Source organism: Mesoplodon densirostris, chromosome 1, assembly GCF_025265405.1.
Source record: "Mesoplodon densirostris isolate mMesDen1 chromosome 1, mMesDen1 primary haplotype, whole genome shotgun sequence".
Taxonomy (NCBI): Eukaryota; Metazoa; Chordata; class Mammalia; order Artiodactyla; family Ziphiidae; genus Mesoplodon; species Mesoplodon densirostris.
In genome coordinates this window covers 66,389,598-66,413,561 of record NC_082661.1, presented here as the reverse complement: position 1 = coordinate 66,413,561, position 23,964 = coordinate 66,389,598, and positions in this window count along the sequence as shown.

Below are 23,964 nucleotides of genomic sequence, written 5' to 3'. Positions count from 1 at the left end.
CCACCCCTCCACTAGTAACCCACTAAACCAACCTTAGCCACTGGGGACAGACACCAAAAACAACAGGAACTACGAACCTGCAGCCTGCAAAAAGGAGACCCCAAACACAGTAACATAAGCAAAATGAGAAGACAGAAAAACACACAGCAGGAGAAGGAGCAAGATAAAAACCCACCAGACCTAACAAATGAAGAGGTAATAGGCAGTCTACCTGAAAAAGAATTCAGAATAATGATGGTAAAGATGATCCAAGATTCTATTTCCCAGATCCAAAATCTTGGAAATAGAATAGACAAAATGCAAGAAACAGTTAACAAGGACCTAGAAGAACTAAAGATGAATCAAGCATCGATTAAAAACACAATACATGAAATAAAAAATACTCTAGATGGGATCAATAACAGAATAACTGACGGAGAAGAACGGATAAGTGAGGTGGAAGATAAAATAGTGGAAATAACTGCTGCAGAGCAAAATAAAGAAAAAAGAATGAAAAGAACAGAGGACAGTCTCAGAGACCTCTGGGACAACATTAAATGCACCAACATTCGAATTATAGGGGTTCCAGAAGAAGAAGAGAAAAAGAAAGGGACTGAGAAAATATTTGAAGAGATTATAGTTGAAAACTTCCCTAATATGGGAAAGGAAATAGTTAATCAAGTCCAGGAGGCACAGAGAGTCCCATACAGAAGAAATCCAAGGAGAAATACGCCAAGACACATATTAATCAAACTGTCAAAAATTAAACACAAAGAAATCATATTAAAAGCAGCAAGGGAAAAACAACAAATAACACACAAGGGAATCCCCATCAGGATAACAGCTGATCTCTCAGCAGAAACTCTACAAGCCAGAAGGGAGTGGCAGGACATAATTAAAGTGATGAAGGAGAGAAACCTGCAACCAAGATTACTCTACCCAGCAAGGATCTCATTCAGATTGGATGGAGAAATTAAAACGTTTACAGACAAGCAAAAGCTGAGAGAGTTCAGCGCCACCAAACCAGCTTTACAACAAATGCTAAAGGAACTTCTCTAGGCAAGAAACACAACAGAAGGAAAAGACCTACAATAACGAACCCAAAACGATTAAGAAAATGAGAATAGGAACATACATATCAATAATTACCTTAAATGTAAATGGACTAAATGCTCCCACCAAAAGATACAGATTGGCTGAATGGATACAAAAACAAGACCCATATATATACTGTCTACAAGAGACCCACTTCAGACCTAGAGACACATACAGACTGAAAGTAAGGGGATGGAAAAAGATATTCCATGCAAATGGAAATCAAAAGAAAGCTGGAGTAGCAATTCTCATATCAGACAAAATAGACTTTAAAATAAAGACTACTAGAAGAGACAAAGAAGGACACTATATAATGATCAAGGGATCGATCCAAGAAGAAGATATAACAATTGTAAATATTTATGCACCCAACATAGGAGCACCTTAATACATAAGGCAAATACTAACAGCCATAAAAGGAGAAATCGACAGTAACACAATCATAGTAGGGGACTTTAACACCCCACTTTCACCAATGGACAGATCATCCAAAATGAAAATAAATAAGGAAACACAAGCTTTAAATGATACATTAAACAAGATGGAGTTAATTGATATTTATAGGACATTCGATCCAAAAACAACAGAATACACATTTTTCTCAAGTGCTCATGGAACATTCTCCAGGATAGATCATATCTTGGGTCACAAATCAAGCCTTCGTAAATGTAAGAAAATTGAAATTGTATCAAGTATCTTTTCCGACCACAATGCTATGAGACTAGATATCAATTACAGGAAAAGAGCTGTAAAACATACAAACACATGGAGGCTAAACAATACACTACTTAATAATGAAGTGATCACTGAAGAAATCAAAGAGGAAATTAAAAAATACCTAGAAACAAATGACAATGGAGACACGACGACCCAAAACCTATGGGATGCAGCAAAAGCAGTTCTAAGAGGGAAGTTTATAGCAATACAATCCCACCTTAAGAAACAGGAAACATCTCGAATAAACAACCTAACCTTGCACCTAAAGCAATTAGAGGAAGAAGAACAAAAACATCCCAAAGTTAGCAGAAGGAAAGAAATCATAAAAATCAGATCAGAAATAAATGAAAAAGAAATGAAGGAACGATAGCAAAGATCAATAAAACTAAAAGCTGGTTCTTTGAGAAGATAAACAAAATTGATAAACCATTAGCCAGACTCATCAAGAAAAAAAGGGAGAAGACTCAAATCAATAGAATTAGAAATGAAAAAGGAGAAGTAACAACTGACACTGCAGAAATACAAAAGATCATGAGAGATTACTATAAGCAACTCTATGCCAATAAAATGGACAACCTGGAAGAAATGGACAAATTCTTAGAAATGCACAACCTGCCAAGACTGAATCAGGAAGAAATAGAAAATATGAACAGACCAATCACAAGCACTGAAATTGAAACTGTGATAAAAAATCTTCCAACAAACAAAAGCTCAGGACCAGATGGCTTCACAGGCGAATTCCATCAAACATTTAGAGAAGAGCTAACACCTATCCTTCTGAAACTCTTCCAAAATATAGCAGAGGGAGGAACACTCCCAAACTCATTCTACGAGGCCACCATCACCTTGATACCAAAACCAGGCAAGGATGTCACAAAGAAAGAAAACTATAGGCCAATATCACTGATGAACATAGATGGAAAAATCCTCAACAAAATACTAGCAAACAGAATCCAACAGCACATTAAAAGGATCATACACCATGATCAAGTGGGGTTTATTCCAGGAATGCAAGGATTCTTCAATATACGCAAAGCAATCAACGTGATACACCATATTAACAAATTGAAGGAGAAAAATCATTTGATCATCTCAATAGATGCAGAGAAAGCTTTCGACAAAATTCAACACCCATTTATGATAAAAACCCTGCAGAAAGTAGGCATAGAGGGAACTTTCCTCAACATAATAAAGGCCATATATGACAAACCCACAGCCAGCATCATCCTCAATGGTGAAAAACTGAAACCATTTCCACTAAGATCAGGAACAAGACAAGGTTGCCCACTCTCACCACCCTTATTCAACCTAGTTTTGGAAGTTTTGGCCACAGCAATCAGAGAAGAAAAGGAAATAAAAGGAATCCAAATTGGAAAAGAAGAAGTAAAGCTGTCACTGTTTGCAGATGACATGATACTATACATAGAGAATCCTAAAGATGCTACCAGAAAACTACTAGAGCTAATCAATGAATTTGGTAAAGTTGCAGGATACAAAATTAATGCACAGAAATCTCTGGCATTTCTATATACTAATGATGAAAAATCTGAAAGTGAAATCAAGGAAACACTCCCATTTATCATTGCAACAAAAAGAATAAAATATCTAGGAATAAACCTACCTAAGGAGACAAAAGACCTGTATGCAGAAAATTATAAGACACTGATGAAAGAAATTAAAGATGATACAAATAGATGGAGAGATGTACCATGTTCTTGGATTGGAAGAATCAACGTTGTGAAAATGACTCTACTACCCAAAGCAATCTACAAATTCAATGCAATCCCTATCAAACTACCACTGGCATTTTTCAGAGAACTAGAACAAAAAATTTCACAATTTGTATGGAAACACAAAAGACCCTGAATAGCCAAAGCAATCTTGAGAATGAAAAATGGAGCTGGAGGAATCAGGCTCCCTGACTTCAGACTATACTACAAAGCTACAGTAATCAAGACAATATGGTACTGGCACAAAAACAGAAATATAGATCAATGGAACAGGATAGAAAGCCCAGAGTTAAACCCACGGACATATGGTCACCTTATCTTTGATAAAGGAGGCAGGAATATACAGTGGAGAAAGGACAGTCTCTTCAATAAGTGGTGCTGGGAAAACTGGATAGGGACATGTAAAAGTATGAGATTAGATCACTCCCTAACACCATACACAAAAATAAGCTCAAAATAGATTAAAGACCTAAACGTAAGGCCAGACACTATCAAACTCTTAGAGGAAAACATAGGCAGAACACTCTATGACATAAATCACAGTAAGATCCTTTTTGACCCACCTCCTAGAGAAATGGAAATAAAGACAAAAATAAACATATGGGACCTAATGAAACTTCAAAGCTTTTGCACAGCAAAGGAAACCATAAACAAGACCAAAAGACAACCCTCAGAATGGGAGAAAATATTTGCAAATGAAGCAACTGACAAAGGATTAATCTCCAAAATTTATAAGCAGCTCATGCATCTCAATAACAAAAAAACAAACAACCCAATCCAAAAATGGGCAGAAGACCTAAATAGACATTTCTCCACAGAAGATATACAGACTGCCAATAAACGCATGAAAGGATGCTCAACATCTTTACTCATTAGAGAAATGCAAATCAAAACTACAATGAGATATCATCTCACACCAGTCAGAATGGCCATCATCAAAAAATCTAGAAACAATAAATGCTGGAGAGGGTGTGGAAAAAAGGGAACACTCTTGCACTGCTGGTGGGAATGTGAATTGGTACAGCCACTATGGAGAATGGTATGGAGATTCCTTAAAAAACTACAAATAGAACTACCATATGACCCAGCAATCCCACTACTGGGCATATACCCTGAGGAAACCATAATTCAAAAAGAGACATGTACCAAAATGTTCATAGCAGCCCTATTTACAATAGCCCGGAGATGGAAACAACCTAAGTGTCCATCATCTGATGAATGGATAAAGAAGATGTGGCACATATATACAATGGAATATTACTCAGCCATAAAAAGAAATGAAATTGAGCTATTTGTAATGAGGTGGATGGACCTAGAGTCTGTCATACAGAGTGAAGTAAGTCAGAAAGAGAAAGACAAATACTGTATGCTAACACATATATATGGAATTTAAGAAAAAAAATGTCATGAAGAACCTAGGGGTAAGACAGGAATAAAGACACAGACCTACTAGAGAATGGACTTGAGGATATGGGGAGGGGGAAGGGTAAGCTGTGACAAAGTTAAAGAGCATCATGGACATATATACACTACCAAACGTAAGGTAGATAGCTAGTGGGAAGCAGCCGCATAGCACAGGGAGATCAGCTCGGTGCTTTGTGACCGCCTGGAGGGGTGGGATAGGGAGGGTGGGAGGGAGACGCAAAAGGGAGGGGATATGGAAACATATGTATATGTATAACTGATTAAATTTGTTATAAAGCAAAAAAAATAAAAATAAAAATAAATAAATAAAACTATGACACAGAGAGGTTAAGTAATTTATCCAAGGTCACACAGCTAGAACGTAGCAGAGATGGTCCCAGGCAGTTTAACTTCAGACCTCATGCTGTCTTGAGAATGCTGCTTTACGTTTTCATTAAATCCTCACCATCAACCTGCGATAGGCATATTATAATTGTTGTTATTATTATTCTCCGATTTTACAGATGAGCAAATGGGTTCAAAGAGCAGTGCCTTTGCTAGCATCCCATAGCTTGTTTATGTCAGAATCCAGCTGATACAAGACAGGCCTACAGATTCCAGGGCCCATGCTCTTATATGGTCCTCTAAGTGGGTTTTTGGCCTTGTGGGGTTTTAACCAAGTCACACAAACCCCTGTGTGCCTAAAGCTACCTACAAAACACTTTGCTTACTGAAGTGAGAATTTCAGTTCATGAAAATCCATGAATCAACAAATAGCCATTGAATACCTACTATGCATTAAACATAAACGTGAAGAATATTAGGCCATATAATAAACTGTCCCTGACTCAAAGATCTCACACTCAGCTGGAGGCAAGGCACACTCTGTAATGTAAAACAAGCTCAGTAGTATGGAGCAGTGAGGAATATATGGCAAAGAATTACAGAAACTTCAGAAAGGGCTCCAGGATCAGAACAAGGAGAATGCACAAGGCAGTGTTTAATGGGGTGGTTTTTAATAGATGGAAAAGAGACCATGGGGTCACTCAGGCTCTGAATCTAGGGCAGAAGAGGAAATGGCCAGGCTTGGTTGAAGCAGTGGGACACAGGAGATAGGATGGGTGAGGGTTGGTGTGGATATCCCAGATTTCCTAGCTAATGGTGCTCTGTTCTGTGATAAGTGAGTCTGTTAAAGAGATAGAGCCTTGATCCAAAGGGAGTTGGTGTGAACGCCAGTGTGAGGTCACCAGCCTGGTCTACAGCCTCTTGGAAACACAGCCTAGATGGAGAATCTCTACAGCTTCAGTTATTCTGCTATTAGAGTGACTTATTTGTGAATCAGTAACACTTAGGCCTTAAGGAGGGAGAGAGAAACAGTCAGACATCGGAGGAAAGGCATTCTGGGGAGAGAAGTGAGCAAAGAGGAAGACAGAGCTTAGAGCTGAGATAAAGCCCAGGTTATATCTGCTCATGATCAACCCAACCAAAATTTAACCTTAAAAGAAAGTTGCTCTGGAAATGCAAGTTAGTATTATTGAATCACTCCATTACCATCAAGACTGTTTTCATTTTTAAGCACGTGTGTGGTCACCTCCACGTGGAAGAACTATTCACAGCCAGGGAAAACACCCCCAAAATCATTTTCCAGGGCATCTGTGCCCTCGTGGAGGCTGCCACGATGTTTTAATTGAGTTGGGTTGAATTTCTATAGAAGGAGCAGAAGTAGTACAGTTTCAAGGACTAATAATTCTGTAGTTGTGTAGGCGGGTCATACATTTTTGGCACAAATAGGCAGAAGGCATCTTCATTTCTCTTCAGCAGGTGTTCTTATTTGGAACAAGACCAGGAGTATCAAAAATGCATACTGTTTTGTCTGAGTCCCTTGGAGGACCCTGGAGGAAATGTGTCTAGAGAGGTCCTGCTGGATGGGAAACATCCAGGGAGGTTTGCCCGATGGGGGACCTGTGGGAGAAGCCACAGGCTTCTAGATGCTGGTCCAGCCTCACTGAGTGCTTGGATTCCTGGTCAGCTTCTCAGTGGTATCTACACACTTCACTCCAGGGTCATTTGTTTCTGCTGAATCCACCCATTCTTCAGGAGTTGGCCACATGGAAGAGTGATTGCAGGGAGAATCAAAGAACAGTGGGCTTTGAACAGGTACAGAAAGGCTCATAGAGACCTTTGCTAGGAGATCCCACCAAAGAATCTGATAGCAGAAAGAGAACTGTGCTGTGAGGTGAGAAGAATTCTCATTTGGCTTCTGCATTCCTGGCTTATGGGTCCTGAAGTAAGTTATTTCACCTCTTTGCACCTCAGCTGAAGGACCTTCACAGCTCTGAAATCCTGTTCTATGAGCCTTTTGTGGGCATTCACAATAAGACCACAATTTACCTGCCCCTGATCTACCATCGTATGGACAGTCCTCCCCTCCCCAATCCCATACCTTTATTTATTTCCCAGACTCTTTTTGCCACAAACTCCCACTGGACTTTCTAACTTGGGGGTAAATTCCCTTCTGTCTCCCTAAAGCCAACTTTCTCCTCAAGTCTCCTGCTGATCAGGCATCAGTAGCAGGGGACCAGCAGGGAAGGGGAAATCCCACCAGGCCCAGGTCCCTTAGTGTTGTCTTACACATCCCTAGCACCAAAGAACAAAATTGGCACACAGTACTTATGGATTCATGTGGAGATCTACTCGCTAGGGCAGTGTTTTTAAAACATGTGAGGTCCTGAACATGCTTGAGGATCTAATGAAAGCCAAGGAAGGGCCTCTTCCCATGCAAAGATACCCATGCAAAACTGGTAAGATCAGCCAGGCAGGCCCAAACCATGATATCCAAAAAGCACAGCTATTATAGGATTCAAATCATTCTCATCACCAGAAATCCAAACACTTAAAACTCCAAGTCAGTGCAAAAGCTAGATAAGGTGGTATCTGTATCATGAACATCTGCTATTTTTCTGTCCTGCTCCCCTTTCTTTGGGGAATTGTCCTTTCCCTGCTCAGTGTGATCCTGATGGGGCTGTCAATTATGTGACTTCATCTTCCCAGCTGTAGGAGGCACAACCATGATTGGCCAAAACTGGGAATAATCATAAATCTGGGGGGACCCAAGTTGGGCCAATTAGAGTAATTTTAGGGAATTGATATCGATGATGGCAAAGAGAGAGCTGCGTTCTATTCTCTGGGATTGCTATTAGTTGAAATGTTATAAGCTTAGAGCTATCAGAAATGATCTTTGCTACCTTGGGGGAAAGAGTAAATCTAAACATGAGGTTAAAACAGAAAAATAGCAGAGCCAAAAATTGGAGGGAAAGAGTCTTTCTGATCTAATTAGCATCCCTCAATGCAGCCACGATTTCTCAGTTCTGTATCTTCAATTTCCTGACATCATCACAATCATTATCATCGTCATCATCATTATTACTATGATTACTATTTGCTTAAGCCAGTTTGAGTGGTTTCTGTCACTTGCAACCAAAAGAGCCCTGCCTGATATGAGTGCTAACCCACATTTGGCAGAGAACTCTGGTTTGGAGGGGCTGGGATCCTAACAAGATAACTGCAGAGAAACTAAAGCAAGAAAAAATGAGCAGAAGTCTGGTTTGACAAAATGACCCAACCAGAAGGGGAAGGGGGCTGTGACTCAGAGGTGCCAGCTTTCAGACTCCTGCTCTGCCACACCAGGTGACCTGGAGAGGAGACTGTGCAGAGGGGAGCCCAGCAGCCATGGTGGAGCCTGCAGGTCTAACCCCATAGTAAAAGTAGCTGCCACTCACAGACAGGCACTGGACTTGTGGCTTTTCAATGCACTATCTCATTTAATCATTGCCATGAAACTTTATTTCATATATGTATATACTGATTATATATATCATGTGTATATGTATATATTATATATATAGTGATATATATACATCATGTGTGTATATATAATATGATATATACATCACAATAAATATATACAATTTATATGCAATATCATATATATCATATGTGATAGACAGATGATAGGTAGATAGATAGATAGATAGATAGATAGGTAGATAGATAGATAGATAGATATCACAATGGAAGAAAGAGAGGTTTAAGAAGGCTAAAGTAGCATTTAGTCTGACCTGGCACCTTCACTTCATTAGAGTGACAGGGAAACTGGAGACGATGTGAGATAGATAGAGCAACACACACAGCCTTTGGAATTAAATGACCTAACACTGGATTCCAACTCTACCAGGTAGGAACTACCATATGATGTAGGTAAATAAAAGAGTCCTCTTTCAGAAAGAATTGTTTGAGCACTTACTAAGTGCCAGGCACTGTTCTGATTACTTGGGATATATCAGAAGACATAAAAGGGCTAAAATAATCCCTAACATAAAATAGGGATACAAATACAAATGCAAATCTTAGAGTTAAAATGAGGTTTCTATGGGTAGCTTTTAAATGTATTTTATGGAAATATAGTTTTTTTGTTTGTTTGTTTGTTTGTTTGTTTTAATTTTTTTCTTTATTTATTTATGGCTGCGTTGGCTCTCCGTTTCTGTGTGAGGGCTTTCTCTAGTTGCGTCAAGCGGGAGCCACTCCTCATCACGGCGCGTGGGCCTCTCACCATTGCGGCCTCCCCCGTTGGGGAGCACAGGCTCCAGACGCGCAGGCTCAGCAATTGTGGCTCATGGGACTAGTTGCTCTGCGGCATGTGGGCTCCTCCCAGACCGGGGCTCGAACCCGTGTCCCCTGCATTGGCAGGCAGATTCTCAACCACTGCGCCACCAGGGAAGCCCCGGAAATATAGTTTATTTACAATGTTTTGTTAGTTTCTGCTGTAGAGCAAAGTGATTCTGTTTTATATATATATATATATATATATATATATATATATATATATATATATATATATATATTCTCTTTCATATTCTTTTGCATTATGTTTTATCATAGGACATTGAATATAGTTCCCTGTGTTATACAGTAAGACCTTATTGTTTATCCATCCTATATATAATAGTTTGCATCTGCTAATCCTAAACTCCCAATCTATCCCTCTCCCACTGCCCCTCCCCCTAGGCAACCACAATTCTGTCCTCTATGTCTGTGAGTCTGTTTCTGTTTCATAGATAAGTTCGTGTCATATTTTATTTTTTTTAACTAGTGTTTTTATTTATGTATTTTTTGGCCATGCAGCACAGTTTACAGGATCTTAGTTCCCTGACCAGGCATCAAACCCAGGCCCTCGGCAGTGAAAGCTCAGAGTCCTAACCACTGGACTGCCAGGAATTCTCATTTGTGTCTTACTTTAGATTCCACATATAAGTGATATCATATGGCATTTGTCTTTCTCTTTCTGATTTACTTCATTTAGTATGATAATCTCTAGGTCCATCCACGTTGCTGCAAATGGCATTATTTCATTATTTTTCTGGCTGAGTAGTATCCATTTATATATATATATATATATATATATATATATATACACACATATACACACACACCACAGGAGAGATAGTTTTGAAACACCTGTTCTGTTGTTAGCTCTTAATAACAACAAACAAACCAACCAAACAAAAAATCATCAACTTTTTTAGAAGCTCCAGACTTTCATGGTGTCATGGTATCTCCCTGGTTTATTGTCCTGTCCCCGACTTTTCCTACCAAAAGCTGCAAATCACTGTACTTGTACTCAGTTATTAAGGAAAAAGGAGGCTTATTACAATTCTTAATGAGCCAAGAGGTAGCTATATTGAAAGAATGACCTTCAACAAGTAAGGCTCTCCAGGAGAATGTGTGAGAGGCAAAAGGAAAGATTTTGGAAAAACAAATGTGACTATAAGAAAGATGTAGAAGATACTGACTCTCTCCACACTGGACTATTTTTCTGAACTACAATACTGAATTTTCAACTGACTCCTAACCGTCTCCACCTGAAGCTCCCCAAGGCTCCACTATGACTCCCAAGTCTTACACCAGTTCTGTTTTCCACCTATGAATGAAACAAAACCACGATAAAACAATTTGCTCCAGCAAACTCAGCCACTCTGCATTCTTTATCTTTCGCCCCTTGCTTGCACCAATAATTAAGCAAAGGAGAATTAAAATCTGTGGCGTGTGAGCCACTTTAGAAAACATTTTGGTAGTTCCTCAAAATGGTAAACAGATAGTTAACATATATGGAAATAAAGACCAACGAAATGGGAAAAGCAAAGGCTGTTCATTCCGAGGTTGGTATAGCAAGGGAGTCAGCCATCATCACCAGTGTTTTGGCAGAGACTCAAAGGCAGGCAGAGGAGTGGAAAAGCTTTATAGTGGAAAAAGGGTGTGCACTGATCGGAAGTTGTTTACGTGGGGAAGCTGGAGGAAGGATAACTAGAAGCCTAGCAGTCTATGTGATTTTTGGTGGGGTCATAATACGGCTTTCCCTGGTTGGTCCTACGTTGTAAGGCAGGAAAACAATTGGGTAGTTGTTAGTTATTAATCAAGTCCTGGTTGTTTGGGGTTGATTACTACAGAAGTTATTATTTAGCTTCCTAGATTGTTGCTACAGTTAGCCATCTTAGATCAGGCTGGCTATCCAAGCTGTTTATTGTTGTTGAGGAGATTGGTTTTCTGGGCAGATTGCTAAAGGTTATGGGTCTGAGTTCTGCTTTTATATATATTCTGGCCACTTTCTGTTTGTATATTCAGTTTCCCACATCTAACTCAACATTCTATTCCTAGGTATTTACCCAAGAGAAATAAAAACGTAAGTCCACAGAAAAAAAATTGTATATAAATGTTTACAATAGCATCATTCACAACAGCCAAAAAAAAAAAAAAAGAAAACAATTTGAATGCCATCAACTGATGAATAAACAAAATGTGGTATATCCATCAAACAGAATATTATTCAGCAATGAAAATCAGGATTGAGTTACTGACACATCTACACTGTGGATGAACTTAGACAACATGCTAAGTGAAAAAGCCAACACAAAAGGCTACATATTGTATGATTTCATTTATATTAAATGTCAAGAATAAGGCAAGTCCAGAGAAATGGAAAATAGATTAGTGGTTGCCAGGAGCTCAGAGAGAGGGGCCTGGGGAGTGACTGCTAATGTTCATGGGGTTTCTGTTGTGTGTGACGAAGTTGTTCTGAAATTAGATAATGATGATGGTTGCACATCTCTGTGGATAGAGTGAAAACCACTGGATTGTACACCTCAAAAGGGTGAACTTTATGGTATATGATTATATCTCAATAAAACTGTTATTTAAAAAAAATCTGTGATGTGTATATGCTCCATAGTTCCCAAAGATCTTTCATTAATTGCATCAAGTGTGTATTAGGTAAAGTGCTTAAAATTAAGCTCACAGCCTTCCCTATATTTTCCTTAAAAGCAGACTAGTTGGAGCAATTATTAGTTGGATTTCAGAAACTGTTTGACTTTTTGCCCACAGTCCTAGAAATCACACACATGTTTAGGATAAAGAAATAAAGGCACAGAAAATCTTCTTAAATTAAACAACAACAACACAGGAATTTGAGGAAAGAAAGGGTTCAGTTATAAACTGTGATCATTTATCAAAAATGAGGGTAAATCCTGAAATTTTCTAAATAAAATAATGGACCTATTAGTGATGCAGAGATAAAAGGATGAGGTCAGAGACAATGACAACAATCTCCAAATTTGAGATTAGTGTTAAAAGCACTCGTGTACGAAATTGCTGTAAACTTCAAATTCCACACAATTAACTTCCAAGTGCTCTAAGCCACAGTTACTCTGAGAGACAGACTTTTGTTGGCAGCTGAGCCAGCTGGACTCAATTACCTGTTTCATTTTTAATTTTTCTAAGCCACCAATATTTTCCTTCAAAAAAAGGGAGGGAGAATTTTCATCAGTTATATTAAGAAGATTTTTTCATCTAAGAAGAGGACATTCTGACTTTTCACTCCGTGGCAGTATTTGTCCAGGGGGTGGAGGAGTCAGGGGAACGTAGCCAACTTTCAAGAAGCTATGCCGATGAGGGGCTTCCCTGGTGGCGCAGTGGTTGAGAGTTTGCCTACCGATACAGGGGACACGGGTTCGTGCCCCGGTCTGGGAGGATCCCACATGCCGTGGAGCGGCTGGGCCCGTGAGCCATGACCGCTGAGCCTGTGCGTCCGGAGCCTGTGCTCCGCAGTGGGAGAGGCCACAGCAGTGAGAGGCCCGTGTACCACATAAATAAATAAATAAATAGATAAATAAATAAATAAATAAATAAAAGAAGCTATGCCGATCAGAATTGTAGGGATGGACTATGGAGAGTTATCAGTGAGACTAAAGTACACAGTCCTTCTCCCTCCAGGAGCATATGGACAAAGACAGAAATAGAAAACAAGTATGAAAATATACAAGAGCAAAACCAAGACAGAGTATCTTCAGTATGCTAAACAATAGTAAGGGCACTATGGAGTAATGCATTTAACATATTATACTTATAATTACTACTTACAGAATTATAAGTAATTATAATCATTATTTTAATAACATTACCCTACATTGATTGAGCACTTACTACATGTCAGGGACCATTTTAAACACTTGCTACACATTAATTCATTTAGCCTGTATAGTAGATATTTTATTACTCTCATAGTGCAGATAAGGAAATGAAGGCACAGTGGATTTATATAACTGCCCAGAGTCACAGGATAAAGAAGTATTTTCCCAATATCTGCATCAGTTGCCAAAACTCATTTCAGTGTGCCTTGCTTGAGACATTAATTTATGGACACGTTAATTACATTGGGTTTTTTGTTCAAAAGGCAGGCCTTTTGCAATTTAGAAGTGGTTTCTCTAATTTATGGTGTTTAATCAGGAATCTCTGATTAAAAAAATCAGGAATCTCTGAAGCTCGAGAAACTGCAAAAAAAAAGAAGCTAGTCAGATTGTTTAGGTAAATATGTATCTAGTGGGGTGTCTACATTTATTCATTCATTCACTTATCTTTTCAGTACACAGTAATTGAGCCCCTACATCTTACTACCAACAGAAATGCAGGAAGAAAATATCATGATGAAAATGACAGTCTAATGGGGGAGATGAACTGAACTTTTAACCAGATAATCTCAAAACTGTTTAAAAAAAGAAAAATGAACCCTTAACATGTACATTAAAAAGTATTTTAACATGTTATATGCTTATTGCACATTAAGTAATTTAAAATGAGGGGAATGCCAAATATTTCTTACCTGTTTGCTTCCTGTAACCAGAACACACTGCAAATTTTAGAATGAAGAGTACATGTTAAGTATTGAACTAACACTTTCTTCTGGAACATGTTCTAAGCCCATTTCAATTCATTCCATCCTCACAACCCAGTGAATGAGGTCTCATGATCATCTCCAATTTACAAGAGAAGAAACTGAAGCACAGAGAGGTTAAGTAACTTGCCCAAGGTCACACAACTAGCAACAATAGAGTTAGCACTCTCTGTCCAACTTAATGTGATAAAAATGTGTCACCATATAATGTCACACAGATTGGCACAAGGTACAGAAAAGATGTGCCTAACCTCTCCTGAAAGCAGTTGGGAATGGCAACAAGAGGAAACATCCTGACAGAAAAGCAATGTTTCAGATGATTGTAAATGAGTCCATCAGAGGAGAAATGGATCAAGGCAAAATCAGCCCAAGTTATTCACAAGTTCAGGACTTGTAACCAGCCAACCAAGTGTCTCTCCATAGTTTCCCCTAAATTAGAGAAAATTTGGGGTGAAACTGTAATCTGTTGCCTCACATGACATTTTTATCATCTGTTTAACATTTCAAATGAAACATTTTATTGCATTTGATGTTAGTTAAACACTTAACATGTACCCTTCACGGTTACAATTCTCAATGTGTTCTGACTATATTAGGCAAATATTTAAGGAACATTTGGGCTGTTTCTCCATTTTTAAGCATTTAATCTCTAATAAACATATAGCATGTTAAAAATACATTTCATGTATGGTATGTGTTAAGTGTTAAGAATATATTTTTGAACTGCCTTATTTAAGCCTGTCAGACTTTCCATTACGACCCCCTAATTTAAGGGGCTTTTAAACCAGCCATAAAACTCTCTTCATACTGGGCTTCCCTGGTGGTGCAGTGGTTGGGAGTCTGCCTGCCGATGCAGGGGACACGGGTTCATGCCCCGGTCTGGGAATATCCCACATGCCGCGGAGTGGCTGGGCCCATGAGCCATGGCCGCTGAGTCTGCGCTCCACAACGGGAGAGGCCACAATAGTGAGAGGCCCGCGTACCGCAAAAAAAAAAAAAAAAAAAAGAAAGAAAAAAAATCTCTTCATACTGATATTTTGGGTAAAATATCTCTCCTTCCAGAAGGATTTTTTAGATGTTGGTGGTTTGTTTTTTAATATTAATGCATTTAAAAAGTTGAATTTATAAAATTGAGCATAAAACAAAGATTTTTCTTATAGAATTTTAGTGTGATCTTCTCTGTGCTTTTCAACTAATCCACATATTAGAGGCATCTCATTAAAAGTCATAGACCTTACCTCAAAATTAAGGAGAGAAATGAAACTTGGCTGAGATGAGTACTATCTATGTATTTGCAGACTGTATCACAATTCAGAATCAAGGATATGAAATAGGTTGTAGATACTACCCCACCCAAGTCCCAGAAAATTTCATAAGTGTATAACAATATATCTACTTTAGCATATTACAGTTAATGGCGAAATTTCACATCCCTTTCTTACCTGCCCTTCAGGATGCTGGGAGGTAAGAAGGCTCTTGTCTTAATTACCCCTATCTTACAGATAAGCAAGCAAAGTTTGGGGAGAGGTTCAGTGATTTGTCCAAAGTCACATAACCAGTTATTCGTGAAGTTTGAATTTGAACTCAGATTCCTTTGTTTATTCTACATTAGTTTGGCTCACATGTTACAAGAGTTGGAGCCCATGTGTGACTTGGTGTTTCCATCTGATTATTTTTTCAGTCTGGTAAAAATCTTAAATAAGTAAAATTAAACTCACTGGTACAGCTAAATAAGTGGATATTTTCCAATGTTACTTTCTATTTTTAGAGTCAAGATCATACCAAGAAACAAACTCAAGAAAAATTTCTCCCCTTGGTTCAAGTCATCTAGCCCATGACCTAAAGTCGGAGACATCCTTCACATCGCACAGTAATATCTTTTCTAACTATGTCCAAGGTGGTCTTACGAGTTTATGTATCCACCTCACCCACTTAAATTAGAGATTATTTGAAAGCCAGGGCTTGTCTTATTTGTCTTTGTGACTTCCTCTCTCCTATCCTTACCTGATCAATGCCTAGCACAGTGCCGGGAATATTATGGGGTTCATTAAATGTTTGCCAATAGGAAGAATCAATAGAACTTCACAGAAAGAACTAAACTGACACCCCTGCTATTTCATGTGATATTTAGAGATATAGCCACCACAATTACCCATACCAGCATTTCTCAAAGTGCATTCCTTGCCTTACCAGCTCCATGAGATTCTACATGATAAAAAGATTCCATGAACAGATAAGTTTGGGAAATGCTCCTTCCACAGGAAAGAAATATCCTGAGAGCTCCCTGAGTGTAGTAGCCCTGGCCTTCCTTATTTCTCCTCTGGAGCAGGCTGACTGTGGGGAGACAGTGGCCTTGGCCATCACCAGGGGAACACACCCGCCCCCCTCTGCAGGAGGAGCCCAGCTATGCCCACTGCAGTGGTACTGTGCTAAGGTCTAGCTCATCCTATGCAGAGACCCCTTTGACCCTCACACTAACCTATCCCCTCAACTTTTAACAGTAATTAAGGTAATATTTTGACTGACATATGTCATATTCCTTATTTTTTATTTCTCCATTTGTTCAGAACCTAAATGGGGATGCAAAAATGCAATTTATTTTCAGTACCTATAAGTTCCAACAGAGAAAAAAATACCTAAAGCCCTCTGCTGTCAATTACTTTTCCTTCAAACCCATCTTCCTTCCAAGTGTACCAAAAATATCCTCAGGCCTTCAGAGTAATTATATTTATGATCATTCATTTTTTCATTAGTCTAGAGCAAATATTGTGGGAACTCAAGAAAGATAATGTTCCAAAGTCAACCTCAGGTTTGGAATTGCAAGAAAGAACCACAGATGAAAATGGAATTGGAATCAACTGAACCCTGGATACTCTCTCTAATGAGAGCTCTGTACAGGAACCACATATTATACTGTCTCAATATACAGCCTTAAGAAGTTAGGAGGTCTGGACCTCAAATCATACCTAGGAGACTTTAGCCACAGAGGCAAGGAACACTTCAGGACCCAAGAAGAGAAACCAAAATTCAACAGAGACATTGACAACAGTGTGGAATGTTTGAATGTTAATTTCCAATTCAGACATAATGTCAAATAGTAAAAATGTCCTGACTTCATTCATTGGCTCAGCAAATATTTACTGAGTGCCTGTGATATGCCAAGCACTGTTGGAGATATTAGAGATGTAGCAACAAGCTAAAGACCAAAACTCCTGCCTTCATGAAGCTTATAATCTAATGGGAGGAGATGGTTAATTAAAATGAAATTAGTAAGGTATACAGAATATTAGGAAGTTTACATGCTATGAGATGAAGGTAAGGGAGATAGCAAATACAGAGATATCCTATAGGGAGGAGACTGCAATTCTAAATAGATAACTAGGGAAAACCCAACTGAAAACATTACATTTGAGCACACACTTGAAGGAGATGCAGGTGACTGAATTAGAAAGCATTCTCATCAAAGGAGCAAGAAAAAAGCAGATGTCATGAGAAGGAGTATACTTGGTATGTTTGGTAAATAGGAGAGGGCTGCTGTAGCAAAATACAATAGACTGAGTGCCTTAAACAATATAAATTTATTTTCTCAGAATTCTGGAGGTTAGAAGTCCAAGATCAAGGTGCCAGCAGATTTGGTTTCTGGTGAGAGTTTTCTTCCTGGCTTCCAGACAGCCCCTTCTCACTATATCTACATGTGGCAAACTCTCCAGTGTCTCTTCTGAAAATGGCATTAATCCCATCACCAGGGACCCACCCTCATGACCTCATCTAAACCTAGTTACTACCCAAATGCCCCATCTCCAAATACCATCACATTGAGGGGTTAGGGCTTCAACACATAAATTTCAGGGAATGCAATTCAGTCCATAGCAGGAGACTAGTACAGTTGGAGCTGTAGAAGCCAGTCAGTCATTAAAATCATCCACTTGAAGTCACCCTCAACTTCTCGCACATCTCACGGTATACTGTACTCACCTGGAAAAGCCTCAGCCCAGGTTCTACCCGGCTCTCACCTTTCTCAGTGGTTAGAGAAAATCACAGAATCATGTCCCCTAGACTCACTTTAACTCCTAGCTCCAATGTCCAGGGGATCACAATACATTTTCCTACCATCCATTTCCCACCCTCCGAGACAACCACTTCCTATCTTCTCCTTTCTCCTCAAAACCCCAAAACCATCTCCCTTCCTCACTCTCTGGCATCCTATTTCATTGAGAAAATCAAAGCAGTCAGAAGAGACTTTGTACATGTGCCCTGCCTCCCACCATGTCTACCCCATCCCAGCATTCGTCTCAGGCCAACTTCCGTTCCCCCGGATTCTGGACCTCATCCTTCTAGCCTCCTCAAGGACATCACTTTAGCAAGCCTCCCTTCTCTCCCCCACATCGTCAATGTCCTGTCTTTATTGGATTATTCCCATCAACTTCAAATTCCTCCAGGGCCTTCCTTTGTCTAATTGAAAGAAAACCTGCCTTGAATTTACTTTCTTTTCAAGCTTTGACTTCAATTTTCTGCTCATCTTTAGAGCAAAACCCGTTAAAAGAGTGTCTGTGCTCACTGTTTCTAGATTCTCTACTTGTTATTTTTTGATCATTCACAGTATCTCTTATTTATAATTCACAGACAGTAAAATTCACTCTTTTGGGGTACCTTTCTGTGAGTTTTGACATGTGGGCATAACCATATAACCATTACCACAACAAGATGTAGAATAGCTCCATCATCCCCCAAATCCTCTCATGCCCCTTTGTAGTCATCTCTTCCGCTGCCCCTAGGCTGGCAACCAGTGATCTGTCCCAATAGATTTACCTTTTCTAGAACATCCTATAAATAGAATCAAAGCATTTGTACTCTTCTGAGTATGTCTTCATAGTCTTCAATTTACTTTCACCCCCACATCTTCTCCAAAACTAACTTGTTAAAGTGTCATCAGTCCCAGTTGTTAGATCTGATGTTTAAATGTCAGTCCTCGTCTTCCTTGGCCTATCAACAGCAGTGGGTGCTCACATATTCTGGAACCATCTTCCCTCCCTGTCTTCCCTCCTCCCTCACCAACTGCTGCTCCTTGGTCTCATTGGCTGTCTCCTCTCCATCTTCCCAGTTTCTTCATGTTGGAAAACACTGTGGCTCATTCAAAGCTGCTTTTCCCTTCTCCACTTCCATCCAAATCCATAGCTTTAATCTATATTTAATGACATCAAAATTTATATCTCTAATTTAGACCAATTCCCTTAACTCTAGATTACCTATCCAACTGTCCATTCACATATATCTTTATCTATCCAGCTATCTATGTCTGAGGCCTAACGCTTCCATAAATGAGGTCCTATGTCACCTCCCTGTCCACACTCCCCCTGTTCTTTTTATACCCTTCTTCATCTCACTTAAGGTCAACTCATTCTTTCTGTATGCAAGTCTTGGATCCATCCTTAACTCCTCTCTTTCTTTCACACATCAGCAAACATGAAGGGTAATTCTGACTAGAGACTGCAGGTTGAGTAAATGTTGAGCTTGCCTGTGCCTGAAATGTAATGTGGCAATATCACTACTTACAACACATTTATTTAGTTTCTTTTTAAGTAAAAACGTTATATATATATATATATATATATATATATATATATATATATATATATATATATATATATATATATATATTTTTTTTTTTTTTTTTTTTTTTTAAAGGAGACGTGTAAAAAAATGGGATTCTTGATCATGAGCTTTTACAGTGAAAAGTCATAAACTGAGTATTCATGCTGTAAGGTGAAACTGAATATCCAGAATCTGACCCCTTCTCATCACCTCCTCCACTGAAGCCATTGTCTCTCACCCAAATTATTGCAACGGCCTCTGAATCCATCTCTACCATCTCTTCTCAACACTGTAACTACATCGTGTCCATCTCTGCTCAGAAACCTCTGGGGGCCACAGGTCACTCAGTACCTGCCAAAGGCTTTACAGTGAGCTTCAAGGCCTACAGGCCTTGGCCTCTGTCATTTCTTTGACTTGCTCCGACTCTGCCCCCCTTGCTCATGCCACCTGGCCCCACTGGCCTACTTCTAGCCTCTCAAACACACCAGGTGCACTGGCACCACATACTGATCACTCTTGTTGATAAGTCCGTTGCCCAGATGTCCTTCTCCTTCTTTCAGTCTTTTTTTCAAATAATACCCTCTTAGTGAGGACATCTGCTATGGTCTGAATATTTGTGTCCCCCCAAAATGTGTGTTGAAATCCTAACCATGTGATGGTATTGAGAGGTGGGCCTTCAGGAGGAGCTTAGGTCATGAGAGTGCAGCCTTGTGAATGGGATCGGTGCTCTTGAAAAAGAGGGATATAAGAAGTCTGTGACCTAGAAGAAGGCCCTCACCCAACCCTGCTGACACCCTGATCTTGAACTTCCAACCTCCAGAACTGTGAGAAATAAGTTTATTTTGTTTATAAGCAACCCAGTTCCTAGTAATTTGTTATAGTAGCCCAAATGGACTAAGAAACTTCATTAATTATCCCATGTACAATTCTGGTAACTCCCTCACCCTTAATACTCTCTATCTTCCTTCTTTGCTTTATTTTATTCATTGCATTTCTCATTTTCTAATATCCTATATTATTTACTCATTTTGTTTCCTGTCTCTCTCTTCCAATTAAGTTATGAGCTCCTTGGCTTTTGCCTGTTTTATTCCCTGCTGTTGCATTAGTGTGTGCAGGGACCTCCTCCATCCATAGCCCTACAATTTATATAGCACCAATGAGAAGTTCACCGACTGGACTTTCTAAGACCTTGACACTGACCTCTAGAGAAATCTGTGTCCTGCTCAAAGTATGAGAGTGAATGCATCTCTTTTATCTCAGTACCCTTCCTTGACCCCATCCACATTTCCCAGTAGTTGGCATATATACTTCCACTTAAGCTTCCATTTTTTTACCTTCTTTTATGGTTTCCAGTAGGTTTTGAGGAAGAGACTAGAAAAAGAAATGCTCTTTTCGTATACCAAGTTTAAGAGGCAGCTATATCTCTGTTTTTAAAGTATCTAAATGAATCTTCTTTATGACCCTTAATAAGAAAATAGGTAAATTTCTGGATACATTGCTGACTATAACATAATATAATGGATTGTTCAGAGTCACCTGAAAGGCGAGTTAAAACGCAGTTTTCAGGGCCCACCCCTGCCCCAGGGTTGCTGACTCAGTGGGTCTGGGATGGGGCCTCAGAATTTTAACCCATGCCCAGCTCATGCTGATACTGGTGGTCTGGGGGCCACATGTTAAAAAGCACTGTGATAATCAAAGGCTTTCATTTTAGTTGTGTCTAGAATCTTCTAAGGATTGAAAATGGAGGTAGACATGATAAAACATTCTAAGAATTCATAAAATCTTTTAAAAATGATAGCAGACCTGCCATAACCAAAATAAACATGTACAATATTTCAGACAGGTCAATGCCTCAGAACTATTCCCAGTCCAATCCTGACTTCCTCAGGATCTGGATATAGTCTTGGCCTTGCTGTGAACTAGCTCTGTAACCTAGAGCAAGTCATGCCTATAGTTTTCATGCTTGTAGAATGATGCTTTTGGACCAAATGACTTCACTACAATTATATGTATAGATGTGTATTTTCACGTGCTCTTTCAGACCCTTTTGTCTTTCACTAAATACAAGAGTTTTTAAAAAAGCATTTATGCTACAACTGATAGCCAACTAATGAATATAAGACAAGTATCATGTAGGTAAACTTGAACTCTGGGGTAAATCCTGAGTTTTTAGTATTACTCCCCCAGAGCTGTTCTGCTTCTCACCTTTCCATATAGATGGATGCTCGAGGAAGCTGAAAATATGAAAACAGGAGAGGGGTGTCTGGGCTGTGTGTTACCACTCTTCACTGGCTCCTACTAACTTCTGGTTTAAGGAGAGTTCATACTTCCCAGTTCAAGGTTATTTTAAATTCTAACCCTTGACTTCTGCCCTCAGAGCTTCTGCAGAGGAGATACCTGCTGTTCCTTCAGAGTGACTGCCATGGGAAGATCAGCCACCCTTCCCTGATGGCAGGCTCTCCATCTCTGTTCTTGCCATCATGATGGACCCTCTGACACCCCTGCCTTACCCATCTAGCTGGGTTATTTGGGGCTTTTCATGCTGCAGACTCTCTACAGAACCCCATGCCCATGCCTACATCAACCCTCTAGTCTCTTTCACTTCTCCCCACTTTCCTTGTACCACATAGGGTCACCTTGGAATGTCTAGAGTCCTTTCATGTCATCTTAAGTCAGAAGTGTCATTGTAGATTCCCTTCTCCGTCCTCGGCCAACCCCTACTGTTGCTTGACTGCTATCACCTTTTGTGCATGTTGAACACTTAAATATTCTCCTTCCAGAATTTCAAATAGAAATTGAAGGACACCCTCTCCCTTTATAGCTTCTGCTTCAGCCTATCAGTAAATATGTCCAGTGCACTCCCCAAATTGAGTGGAGATTCAGAGAGCACAGACTCTGAATCTATATTTGGCTAAGGGCAAATATAGCTCAGATACTCAGCCTTGCTTTTTATATGTAAATGGAAGTTTGGGGAATTTAGAGTAAAGAAAAAATCTCTCTCCATGAAAGGTAGGCTGTCAAGACTATTATCTCTCTGTGTACTTAAAAAAAAAATCTAGTATGAAACTCAGAATCGAGCAATGAATTCTTTGTTCTAGTTGGTAGCTGCAATCTCCCCAAAGCAATGAATGGCATTGATTCATTGAGCAGAGGGAATTGCTAGGCAACATAGTTTATGGGGAAGGAAAAATACCATGTTTTAATATTTTTTTAAAAATATTATCCCTGCTAGAGGCATTGGAAAGTATACCTGAAAAGGGGGAACAGCAAAATCCCAGTGAGACAGCAATAGAAAGTTTTAACTGTGGCTAGTGCCAGTGGGGAGGCCACAGAAGATAAAGAAAACATAAAATCAGGAGGAGATGAATGCAATGGATGAAAACTCTGAAAAGTGGAATTCAGAATGGAATTTGTCCTCTTCTTGCCAAAAAAAAAACCTCAGAAACCAGAAATCCCAGAAAATCTCCTCAAATACAGTGTTGAAAGAACATACGATAAGTTGTGGAAGCAATAGGTGGAAGGTACTACCAGTATGAAAAGCATCTCCCCAAGGAAACTGAAGTGCTTGAGCAATGAGTACTGTTATGGAGAATCAATCATTAAGAACCTCCAAAATCATATTGAAGCTTAGCAAAATGGAAACCTCTGTGGCCAAATGATGTCTTTTACCTCTTATTTGACTGTGCAGCTTAAGAATGTTTGCACACATGCAATGGGAAAAGGAAGCTGAGAGCATTTCTTCATCATATCTAGTCTATATATTCTAGGCTAATTCTGTTTTTCCTCAGCTGATATTTAATCTTTTAACATGTATGTTTTCCAGTACCTTTGGGGCATAGCAGGACTTCTCAGGAGAACCAGCAGGCATGTGTCTTGAAACTCTACAGTTATCCCCAAGATGTGAAAGTAGCATGATGCACTTGAAAGTAAGATTTTTATCTTATCCATCTTTGGATCCTTAGTGCTTAACTTGGTGCTAATCAAATGGCAGCTACTCAGTAAATGCTCCATGAAGAAACCACATCATTTGCAAGTCTGTGTAATAAACAGCCTCTCATGTTAAAGGAATAAATTCATAGAATTTGAGCATTTAAAGAAACTTCAGGATGCATCTGGAGAATCCAGGTACCTCATTTTAGAGGCAAGAAAACTGAGGCCCAGAGCAAT